Genomic DNA, 12,211 nt, shown 5'->3' with positions numbered 1-12,211 from the left:
ACCCACCTTATTGGCCCTGCATGTCTGGGAGGTGAATTAAGGAGACGATGGCTTTTTACCCCTGCAGGGAAGTGTTTCAAGAGGGAACTTCAAGCTGCAAATGCTTTTCACTAAGCATGGTGTCTGATGAGCCCCTGTAGCATATGTGCATGTATGTGTATATGCACACATACACACTGGAAATCTCCCAGCTGGACCTCAAAGGGGAAGATAAACGTTTGGAACTAATACCAGCTTGGGGTAAATATGATAAATATGAACAGGTTTTATGTCATCTTGATCTATACATTTTGCATGGTCTGGATTTTGTAATCCACGTATCTCATTAACACTAACATGAATTGTGTCAAGGGTGATTTTCACTTTCTTTCACCTATCCGTCCAGAATATTCATCTCTGGCAGCAGCCTGCAAAATCAGAGTGCAGATTTACTCTTCTCCTCAGTACCCTCAGTACCTTGAAATTTGCTTCAAGGACAGCAAAAGGTTCCAGACTGCTCCTTCACTTGGCTGACATCATGTTTTTTTTTTTTTTATGGAAGTTACTGCTGGTGTATGGTTTTAGCCAAGGGACTGCACAGACAGCAGCACTGTAAGAAGGAGAGCACCACAGCCCTGTGGAGGAGCAGACACCAGAGCAGACCTCAGAGCCAAAACCGAATCAGTTAGGGATATGCACCAATACAAGCAGATATATTTCAAGATAATTGACATGACTCTCCAGTCATCTTCCCTGGAAATAATCAGCTGTCAGAATGAACTTAACTAAAAAGACTAAGGAGTAAACCCTCCACTGATGTGAAATTAAGAAGTCCTCTCATACTGACAAATGCTTCTCCTTCCCGTAATGAAAACTGCGCAATGGATAAAAGTCCTCTGCTGAATGAGCTGCCAGCAAGAAAATCAAGACGAGTTATTTTTCAGCATCGCAGGCACATAAGCGGTTCACTCTAGGAAGGCATGCTTGCCAGCAAGGCAGGCAGCGTTCGGCAGCACACAGACCCTGCTTCCCCCAGTGCTCGGATGTTAGTGGCCTTGTGTGTTTTAGCAGCTTACCTGATCACAACAGAATGCAACAGCCACACCAGAAGGGCACATACCTTATTTAAGCACACTGAAATAAAAACTCAGCCTGTGGATTGAATGCTTAAGCTACAAACTAGGTAATGAGATCTTCTGACATATTCCAGATGTATGCATGAATGCTTAGGCATGTATATGGATAATTAGATATAAATACCTATGGGAAAAGAGAGAGAGAGTGATATACTAAAACAACAGTTGCAGAATTGTCTCGGAAAGTTGTCATAATCATTACCTGCTTGGACTTCAACATCAGTGAACTGGTCTTAAAAACAATCATTCGCTCATGTTAGTGGCTGCCAAACCTCTGTCTAATCCGTTCATTAGCAATATATCAGGCTAGCAAGCTGCCATGGCAGGAAAATAATTAGCTTTGCATTGCAGGGTGGCACATTTCTCTATTGCATTGACATAACAAATAACTCCATAAACTGCTATCATTTCTTTGCTTCTGAGGCCTCTTTTTTTTTAATTAACCCTTCAGTAGATTGCTTTCAACACATGCGAACTATAACTACAGAGAGCCCTTTGACCAACCACAGCTGTCTTAGCTAGCATGAATAGCTATTATACAAGCAATTTATGGGTGACCTACCTTTAGGTCATTTAAATACAGCTTCACAGAATAGCTGAAAGCAGAACATGCCAAGAGGCATCCTCATTAGCTCTTTCCTCCATCATCTGCATGCACTGAGTAACTTGAAAGCATAATTTTTGATGGTACTATTGTGTCCCAGCAAACATCAAAATGATTGTGCAGTGGTTGTGTGGGAAAAGGATTGCTGCTGTTTTAGAGATTTCTTAATTAGGTTTGGCTTAACTAGAAGATACATGTACTTCCAGGATGCATCTGGTCGGGCTAAAGTCAAGGTAGCTTAGCCTTTTTTCTGCAAAGTGCTTTAAAAAGAAGCAGTTCAAAAAGGATATTCTAAGATGTGGATAGTATGAAACAGTAACACTGAATTTCTGCCCATGCAAAGAAGAACTCCTGTAAACAGACTTCTTCCAGACTACAGCATGTCACTCCAAGCAGTTTCATTGTAGCTACATTTAGGCTGGTATTTTATTCCCCCTATCAAAGATCCAATCTTTATTTTAATCCTGGGAAAATATGTGTCAGCGCTATCTTGTGCAGTGTGTTACATGGGTTAATTACATGGTGCATTAAAGACCTTTTTATGCATCATGACTTTTGATTTTCTTGCTTTTCCCTTGATTTTGCCTTATGAGTACAGGGACGATGTTTATTGTCACTATCCCTCTCCCCCAGTAAAACACTTTACCCTGCGATTTCTGATTCAAGTGCTATGAACACTAGAGCCCTAATCTGTTCTCTCAGGAGAATATTCAGCAGTGTTCAGAGCTTTCTTGCTGCTCTTCTCTGTACTTCTGCAACCTCTCTTTGCTGAGTGCTCAGCAAACACACAACATTATACAAACCAGGTGGGAGGAACCAGTCTTTATATAATAGCACACTTCTAATAAATGCAAGCCTTTCTTAATGAAGCCTGACAGATGTTTACAGACAGCGTTTCACATTGATATTTAACTAAAACCCCTTGGCAGAAATCTTAACGAGAGGTCATCAAAATATCCAAGCAATTTCTTTCACTACCTGACATATGGATATGGTGAATTACATTTACCATTTTGCTGTCTTGCTGCTTGGCTTCGTAAGATATCTCTAACAGTCATGAATCTCTTTATGTTCTATCTTTAATTGAACTCAGTAAACTGCATATCTTCCCCCAAATTGCCCCGCTTAACCGGTGATTTCCATTTTGAACTCAAAATATTCCAGAGGGCTTTAGACCAAGGGTTTAGGATCATATTATCAAAAAGGAATGGGAACTATTTTGGAGCATAGGAAATAACACCTTTACTTTTTTCTGGGAAAAGCAATTAACACTACACTCATGTGGAACTACCTTTGAGAAAAGACTTGACACATTGTGAATAAGTATTTCAAACACAAGAGGCCCCAAGCCAATTGCTTGGATATAGATGTTCTTTACTCAATGCTATTCACTCAACAGTATTTTGGGTCCCGCTACAATGCATTGCTTGTTCTTTTTTTCCCTGCCACTGCTCCATCTGATCAATTCTGTTGGAAAATGAAAGAAATAAATCACATGTTGGGTGAGCATGAAGTGAAAAGCTGCTTCCCCTGTGCTGCATTTGCTAAACTGAGTGTGACTTATGGATGGGCTGCTTCCAAGTGCTTCAAAGGAAGGTGATCACTAGCCAGTGTGACACAGCAGTGTGTCCCAACACTGCAAGAAACAAGAGGAGAAAAATACTCATCATCCACAAGACTATTAGGTATGCTGGTTTTATGCATGGAATTTTGAACAGGCTGAAATTACTCTCATCCAAGGGCTCCAGCACTGAAGAAAAGAGAGCTAAAGACTCAGCAGGAGAAAAGGGCATTTAGAAGAAAGTGGTGGTTTTCATTAGGAAGTCACTCCTCTATTGAAAATTTATCTAGCACCAGTGTAGGCAGCAAGAAAACACTATAAGGTTTTTCTAAATAAAACCAGCAATCAAAGTTTTTGGTTGTCTATCATCTTTGGAATGACAATCATTACGATAACTGTGCTGGTGAAGGTAAGGAATTATTTTAGCACTGCTATTTTCTACTTATTTTTTGAATCACATCTGTACACCTGAACATGCTCAAGGAAACAAAACTGCATAGATAATTACCCTCATGGAAGCAACCCAAAGGTTCACAAAGTGAAAGCTGCTTCCAACTTAAAGTTTTAAAAATTTTTAATTTTTAAAAGTGTGCATTGTAAAATGGAAATTTTAAAAATGTGCATTAAAGCACTCGAGTTTCCAGCTGATAAAGAATTTTGACTTGCTGGGCAATGGTAATCATCAGGGACTTTACTCAGCACTCTCACAGCACACAACATAGCAGAGTTCCCCAGTGCAGTGGTTTGAAACAGTAAGGCACTATTTACAGCAACAAGCCAAAAATTAACAAGCACTGCAATCTTATAAATGTTAATAAAAATAACAGTCTTTTGTCTTCTTTCCTAAGAGCCTGTCACTCCTATTCCTTCAGAGACTATTTCCAAACGTATGAAGAGACATACAAGTCATCCCCTAGTTAAAATAACATCGGGAACAAATTTTCCTGTTCTGCATCACATCTGTGCTTCATTTAAAGTGTACAGTTTAAACAGGTCTGGAAAAAAAAAACTTCTGAAATTGCTGTCATGCCCATTTAAGATAGAAGACATCCCAAGGGAAGAGGAGTTATGATGAGTTAAGGCAGCACTTGCATTACTAGTGCTGCATTGTGTGGAAAGGCCACCTTGGTTAAACAGCACAAACGATGGAATAAGAAGTGAAGTTTGGAAAATTTGGTTTAACAAAATCAGCCAATTCTCTGCTTCCATTCACCAGTAAGTCACCTGGATCTATTCATATCTTCCTTAACCATTACACTTCAACTTCATGTGAAAAATAAGCACAGAAAATTGCACTGCATTTAGAAGTAAAGGGAGATTTTGAGCATATCATTGTATTGGGTTTATGTAGCAAGGTTTTGGTAGCAGGGGTCTGCAGGGTGGCCTCTGTGAGCAGAGCCCAGCAGCTGTCCCATGTCAGATCTCAGCTGGCTCCAAACAGGACTGGCTGCTGGCCAGAGCCAAGACAGGGAGTGACACTGGTTGGGCCTCTGGGACAGCAGATTTAGGAAAGGGGAAAAATTGAACTGATGTCAATGCAGCAGGACGGCAGGAGGTGCTCCTGGCAGGCAGCAGCAGTTCCCCTGCAGCCTGTGGAAAGGCCCCTGGTGAAGCAGGCTGTCCCCCTGAAGCCCATGGGTCCCCCACGGAGCAGATCTCCACGCTGCAGCCCCCCCGTGGGTGGAGGAGCCCCCGGTGGAGCAGGTGGATGTGGCCTGGAGGAGGCTGCGGCCCATGGAGAGCCCCCGCAGGGCAGGAGCAGGCCCCGGGCCGCAGCTGCAGCCCGTGGAGAGGAGCCCCCGCAGGAGCAGGGGGTCTGGGGGGAGCTGCCGCCCAGCCGTGGGGGACCCGTGCTGGAGCAGTTTGCTCCTGGGGGATGGATGGATGGACCCCAGGTGGGACGGAGCCGTGTGGGAGCAGTGCTTGAGGAGCTGCTGCCTGTGGGCAGCCTCCGCAGGCTCAGTTCAGGAAGGACGGCATCCATGGGAGGGACCCCACGTGGAGCAGGGGCAGGGAGTGACCATGAAGGAGCGGCGGAGATGAAGAGCCATAGACTAACCACAGCCCCCATTCCCCATTCCCTTGTGTCATTTGGGGAAAGTAGCTAGAAGAGGGTGAATGGGTGGGGAAGGTGTTATTAGTTTTGCTCCTAGTTCTCACTGCTGTAGTCTGCTAGTGATAGGTAATACATTATATTAATCTTCCTACACTGAGTCTATTTTTCCTGTGACAATAATTGTTGAGCGATCTCTCTGTCCTTATCTCAACCCTAGAGCTCTTTCCATCATATTTTTTCCCCATCTTCCTCTGGGGGGGCAGGATGGGGGGGAGGAAGGGGGGGCGACGGGGACTGTGAGAGCAGCTATGCTAGCATACCACCACACCTCACTGTAAGACTCCACTTCCTCTCAAAGCCATGCAAATTCTTGGATGCCTGATTTAACTTAACAAAATAGAAATGTATGAAACCAAGTGAAAATAAAGCCAACACACAAAGTGTACATCTTTCTTCATTGCTCCTTTTAAGCACACCACAAAATACTAATCAGCCATGTACTCCTATTACCGTGTTGCTGTAGCACCCAGCTAGTAAATAGCTTCTATTTACAAATGGGATTATTTGCAGAGAATACAATTGAGAGCTCACGTGGACAGATGCTGTGGCTCAGCTAATACCAGGCAATATATTAACCTATGGTAACGCAATCTTGAACAAGACAGAGTTTTAGAATCTAAGAGATCATAATTTAATCAAATACTACGGTATTCCACTGATAGAGAATTTTATTCCAAGGATAACACAGTGAGACACACAAATATTTCAAACATGCCCTCCAAATCTTTGCCACAATTTCAGTTAGTGACATATACAAAATCAAAATAGACATCCAAGACAAAAACATAGGAGCAACCTTAACACTAGGGTTTCTTCTCTAATGAACCAGCGTAAAGAATGAGTACAGGAAAACTCCACCTCCCTTAGTATTCATTTTCAGAACTTTCTTCAAACACTGAAGAAACAACACTGGATGCAGTATGTGGAAACTGAAGGTGACACAATATGACTTCAGGATATCTTGAATTTACACATATATAGACAGACAGATAAGATATATTAAAAAAATAAACTCCAATACAAACTCAGGGGATACCCATTTCACTGGAAAATAAGCAAATCCCCAAACATGCCTCTGTGTAAAACAGAAACTGTCAGGCAGGACAAATCAAACAACAGCACATTGTTCACTGCAGTACCCTGGTGGATTTTAGCATGAAGTCACTTTCCTATCTGAACCAGAACCTGCGACCAGGACCAAAAAGGATGGCAGGTGTGTGAAACCGCTGTGGTAAGCAACAATGTAAGGTACATAAGGTAAATTAGAAAATTAGAACTTTTATTTTTTTTTTTTAAACACATGGAAGGTGTCAGAAAATTTATTCTTCTGCTCCACATCCCCAAGAATTTAGGTGCTTTTATATATATATATACATATATATACATTATTATTTTTTTATATTGGCTTCCATCTTTCTGCTTCTGGAGCTGAAGCTAAATACCTTTGAAGAGGAAAGGAGCCATGACACACTGAAGCAGTGTCCTGACTATATTGCGAGGAGCAGGAAGCTTGTTTCCCATGCTCACCTGGGGCCATCCCTGCCTGTCAACTGTTTGGGGCATGTTCTCTTCGTCTTTTGCTTCAACTCACAGCAAAGCAACAGCCCTGTCAACCAGCTGCCGTGAGTGACTGATAGGGCAGAGTTTAGGTGTGACACAAGAGCTAAGCCTGCAGTATCAGGAGAGAGGAGAAAAACTGGCTGCTGAAGAAAAGCTGCTCAGTCTCTCTGCAGCAGCCTGTAATGAGAAAATATTGCAGAGTGAGTTCTGGAATGCCTATAGGATACACTGCCTTTATATTCTAATAGGCTCTTCTGAATCCTCCTACCTAATATAAAAGTACTACTTTAAACACTAGTATAACTTCTGATTGCCCTCACATGCCTGAGCAAAACAACAGCATGCCATGTACTCGAGGACAGGTACTGCTGCCTTTCAACAACAGAACTCCTTACTGAAATCATTTTGGCTTCTTAGTGAAAAAAAAATATATATACACTGTACATATATGCAATAAATATATATACAGTATGTAGAGAGATTTGTTCTTGTAATAGATTTAGGCTCAGTATAAATGGGTAGTTTTGCCATGTCTTCAGGCAGCTCCTTCTCATCCTCTGATAGCTGTTTATCATAAGATAAACCAAATAACTTGGAAGTCAGCAAAACACACGAAAGAAATGCCCTTAGAGGAAACAACAGCACCTGCAACTACTTAGCCAGCTCAACATGAAAACAAGTCAACACTATATCTCATATGCATGCACATTCCTGCACATATATGTGAGTTGGAAACAACAAGGACTTTGTGATTTTGGGATACATTTTTGCTTGGCCCACTTTGCAATGGTGCACATTATATCAGATCCGATCCAAGAGGAAAATACGGCCCAAGAATAAAATCCTGTGATTTCTGCATTGAAAGCACATTGCTTGTGTAGCCACCAACTCTTCAGAGTACATAGAGAAAATGATAGGCAAGGACAGAGATAGAATAGGGTTAAAAGAGTCCCTTAAATTAAGATGATGTAGACTGAACTTCATCTCAACTTCATTAATAGCAGAAAACAACACCAAAAATTACTATTGTTAGTTTACTGACTTCACCTACCAGATTTGGAAGCCACTCTAAATGCCCAAGGCAGCCATAAAGGAGCAAGTCTGATACTTCTTTGTTTTCAATATATAGCTGCCAAAATACCTGCTACAGTTTTTCACCTAACTGCATATTCTCTAGGCAATTTTAATCACATACAGCTGTTCATGCAACTTTAATGGTGTTTTTCCCCCTTAAACATTAAGATTTCCTACTTAACAGTCCTGTATTATAAATCATTTTATGAAATACAGCCAATTAAAGCAGAAACTTTGTGTGGAAGTTTTTGCTAAGTCACTGATACACACAGAAACATGGAACAAATACAGGCATCTCCACGCACAGGCATCTGAATGCCTGAACTGAACACATGAGAAGGGAACACACCGTGTTGGTGCATAGACCATGGGTGGGACAGGGATCAGGGTTAAAGGGGTTAAAGGATTTCTTGTTCACCAGGTTATTTTTAATGAAAATTTCTTTTTTATAAATGACATACTATTACAATCTTAGCAACTGGACAATCCATTTAGGATTCCCATATTTTACATATAGAAGACCACCAGAACCACCCGATTTGATCCCTTGCTTAATGCAGACTGAAGAACCACCCTCAGACTTTGAAACTTCTGCGTCGTCTCTGCTTTATATAAATTATCTGCCAAGGCATGACTGAAGAAGATAAATAGAGAGAAGAGAGGAGAATCAAAGGTACTGCTTATTTAAATTTCACAGCAGTTAAATTCCTGATGTTTGCAATAGTCCTGTCTCGACCTCTACTGGGACAGCATTATGATACTTTCTCCATTCCCGAGACCAAGCTATACACGCTTGAGGGAATATCATATTTTATTTAAACACACTGCAGAAGGACATTAAATTTTACAGGTCAGATTCTCCATGGTGCTTGACTAAGGCTGGGGCTGCAGGAAAAGCAAACACCCTGCTCACTTGAGAGCTGCAAGGTGAAACTTCCTTGGATCTGCCCTTGGCCTTGTTATGGAGGGACAGGTCCCTCTGCCCACATAGACAATGCTAGACATGCACTATACTATCAGAAGCAATTTCAGCCATGTAATACATGTATTTCAATTGTAAGTACGACCCCAAACATGACAGGAGGTCCTGACGGAATCCACCTAAGGCACCTGAGATGACTCCACCTGGAGTAACATCTCCCCCACCACATGGTCACTGAAAACAGGCAGGACACCCCCCGCAGATGACACAGACCTGACAATAACCATGACCTGTGGTCATATTTTAGACTGACCATCTCTGAGCCTTTGCCAACAGGAAACCTGTAGCTCTGCCTGTTGCAGATGCAGAAACACCACCAACGCCCAAACAGGTAAGTGCTGAGGAGCCACCAGAACCAACTTCACTTTATCTGGGGCAATCTTTCAGCCGTATAGAGAAACAAAAACCTGTTGGAGACCTTGGAACAATCTGGTTGTGTTTTTCGGTCTAGCAACTGTTCCTCCCCTCCAGGCTCCGTCTGGGCTCTTGGCTTAACCCAGCCTTCCTACACACACACATACACGCAGCTCCTGTGCCTGCTTCATGGTGGCAGGCTGCAAGCACGGCTGCATCCAGCTGTGCGCGCCTACTGGGGCTCCGACACTGAAAACAGAAGTGGAACAGACAACCAAGGTAATTCAATTTAGTAAAATAATTCACTTTCAGTACTAACCACCCCCCTTGCCACCCAAACGAATCACTGGCAACAAATGCCCTGCATTTTTCTAATGGAGAGAGAGCACTATGCTTATTATCTTTATTCTTCAGTCCCTACGGACTGTAGAAATGTTTGTGCAAGACTCTGAACACACCGGTATCACTGTAAATAGGATGTGCCTCCACAGGAGTAGCTAACTACACTGCCAATACTGTAAAGCAGGAAGGAGATCGGAATGGGGCACTTGTTACGCCATGCAGCTCTCTAAAGTCAGATTCAAGTTTATGGAGGATTTTTCTAGTTGTTGCTGCTGTTGGTTACCTGAAGCATGAAGCTCAATCCCCACACAAAGAAATCCTCTCTTCCATTCTCTGTCCCCACACTGCTTCTTTGCAGGGCACGTAGATGAAATAACCATAAAACGGTTCACTTGTAGTGACTTGTGACATAAAAAGCATGAAAATTCCCCCTACCCAAAGATTTTCTCAGTGAAGTGCACCTTTTATCCCTTCTGTAAGCTACTTTTCTGAACAAATACTTCTTCAAAGTACTACCTGTCCCTGTTCACAAAGAAAACAACTTCAGCTATGAATGTATCTAGGCTCCCTCTTGACAGACAGGATGTGATACAGAAGGTTATTAAATCCTACACCTAAGACTGTTCCTCACTTTGCTAGTTTTCCATTCACTTCTAATGCTGAAAATAAGTGAGTACCTATGCACACGCACTGTTGCACCACAGCCTATCCATCCCTCCTTTGAAGGGTTAACAGCACTTTTGTGGAATCAGGTTAGAGAAGTCAACTACACCCCTTCCTTCCCACAAGGGATAACTCACAGTGTCTCACATCTGCCAAGTGACTGAATTCACTCATTTCTAATAATGACCAGCCCCATGAGATTTCCTCTACAATTCTTAATTGGGCATTTGTATGTGGTCCTGCTAGGGACGGAGGCACTTTCCTAGCTCTGACTCTGTTGGTTCACCACCAGCAATCCACAGGCCAGGCAAGCTGAGAGAGCATTGCATGTAATGAAGTGCCAGGAATGGGAGGGAAATCTGAGAACAAAATCTGCATTTTTACTGCACAGCTTTGAGTAAACACACAGAACCCAAACTTCACCTCCTACCTCTTCTTGCTCCATCAAGGGCAGGATGCTGAGTGTGAAAGCAGCCATCTATCTCCCTTGCATGCTTTCCACAGCCTCTCTGTAAAGCAGGCTCCACCTTTCCCACCACGCAGGTTATGTGGCTGAGCAAACTGTGCATCTCCTACGCTCTTTTGGGTTACTGACACGATGTCGCTGAGGTCATCTCTGCTGCAATCAACCCTGAAGCACAATGCTGGGATTTTTTCCCCTGACTCACATTCGCAGTGCATTTGTTCCAGTAGGCTTGAAAACGACAGGATGAGGCAGGCTAGGTTTTCCTGCTCAATAGGCTTTTGCTCCAATCTAATTAAAACATTTAGCAATTCACTGAAGTTCCTTGCAAACTGCACAGATCCTTTAAAATAAGCTCTGAAAGCAAACAACCTGGTATTTTTTAAAACAACTCCCTACATGGAAAGGATTTCTCAGGAATTGCTTTACAATACTATACCAAAGCTGCTGAACCAGAAAAGCCAAGCTTCTTTTGAACTATCTTGTTTTTGTTGTTATTGTTAATGGCTTTTCTTTTTTCCTTTTTCTTTTTTTTTTTTTTCCTTGTCTAAAAGCTAACAAGGAAAACCACTCTTGGTTCTCTGACATACACAGAAGTGACAGGACAGCTCAGTGGAAACAGTCAGCTCTGGTCACCTTGGTTTAAAACTGGGTCAGTGATACCAGCTTGTGGGTATACTGAAGGAATATGTAATTAATGGGGGAGACTCAGATGCTGAGGACCAGAACACCCTTTTCTTTTAGGCAGGGCTCAGGTTATTCAGCTTTTGTGCTCTGAGAGCAGGCAGCCATGTCGTAACTAAGGCATGTTTATGCATAGTTTTTGAAACAGGCCCCCTTTCTGGGAAATGCATCAGGGAATCTATGGGAAGAGCCAAGCCAAGCCCCACACTGTCATACAAGCATTGTTCAAAGGCAAGTGACCGCAGGAGATGGCCACCACCACAGTGCAGGAGCACGAGCACTGACAGGAAAGCCAGGGGAGCTCCAAACAGCAGCAACACCCCTGGAGACCTTCATTGAGAAAGACTACACAGACCTAACATGGTGTGCATGTAGCTCCCTGCCTGGCATTGAAAACAGACATCCTGCCTGCCAAGAGTGCTCTCCATCCTCCATGCCTCAAAAAATGTCTCTTCACCTCCGAAAGCAGAGTACCCTTAAGCTGCACCACCAGGAACAAATTCCTTCAGGGTTCTAATGACCAGTTAAGGGATGGGAGGCAATTACTTCCATACCCATACAAACGAAACTCGTCCAATGCAATTAACTGTCCCTTATCATCTACTGTTGAATTTGTGGAAAGCACATGCTGTACACTCTCTCCTCCCCTAGCCTTCCCACCGTTTTAATCCGTTTATTTTAGCTAATGTAACG

The 12,211-nt window shown here is 42.7% G+C and overlaps 1 protein-coding gene across 2 annotated transcripts in view; it reads right to left on the bottom strand.

Moving 5' to 3' along the window:
- Window positions 1-12,211, bottom strand: part of VWC2 (von Willebrand factor C domain containing 2) — a 56,862-nt gene that overhangs the window by 34,330 nt on the left and 10,321 nt on the right. The gene's annotated exons all lie outside the window — the stretch shown is intronic.

This window comes from Anas acuta, chromosome 2 (genome assembly GCF_963932015.1).
Source record: "Anas acuta chromosome 2, bAnaAcu1.1, whole genome shotgun sequence".
Taxonomy (NCBI): Eukaryota; Metazoa; Chordata; class Aves; order Anseriformes; family Anatidae; genus Anas; species Anas acuta.
This window is presented reverse-complemented; position numbering and strand designations above follow the sequence as displayed.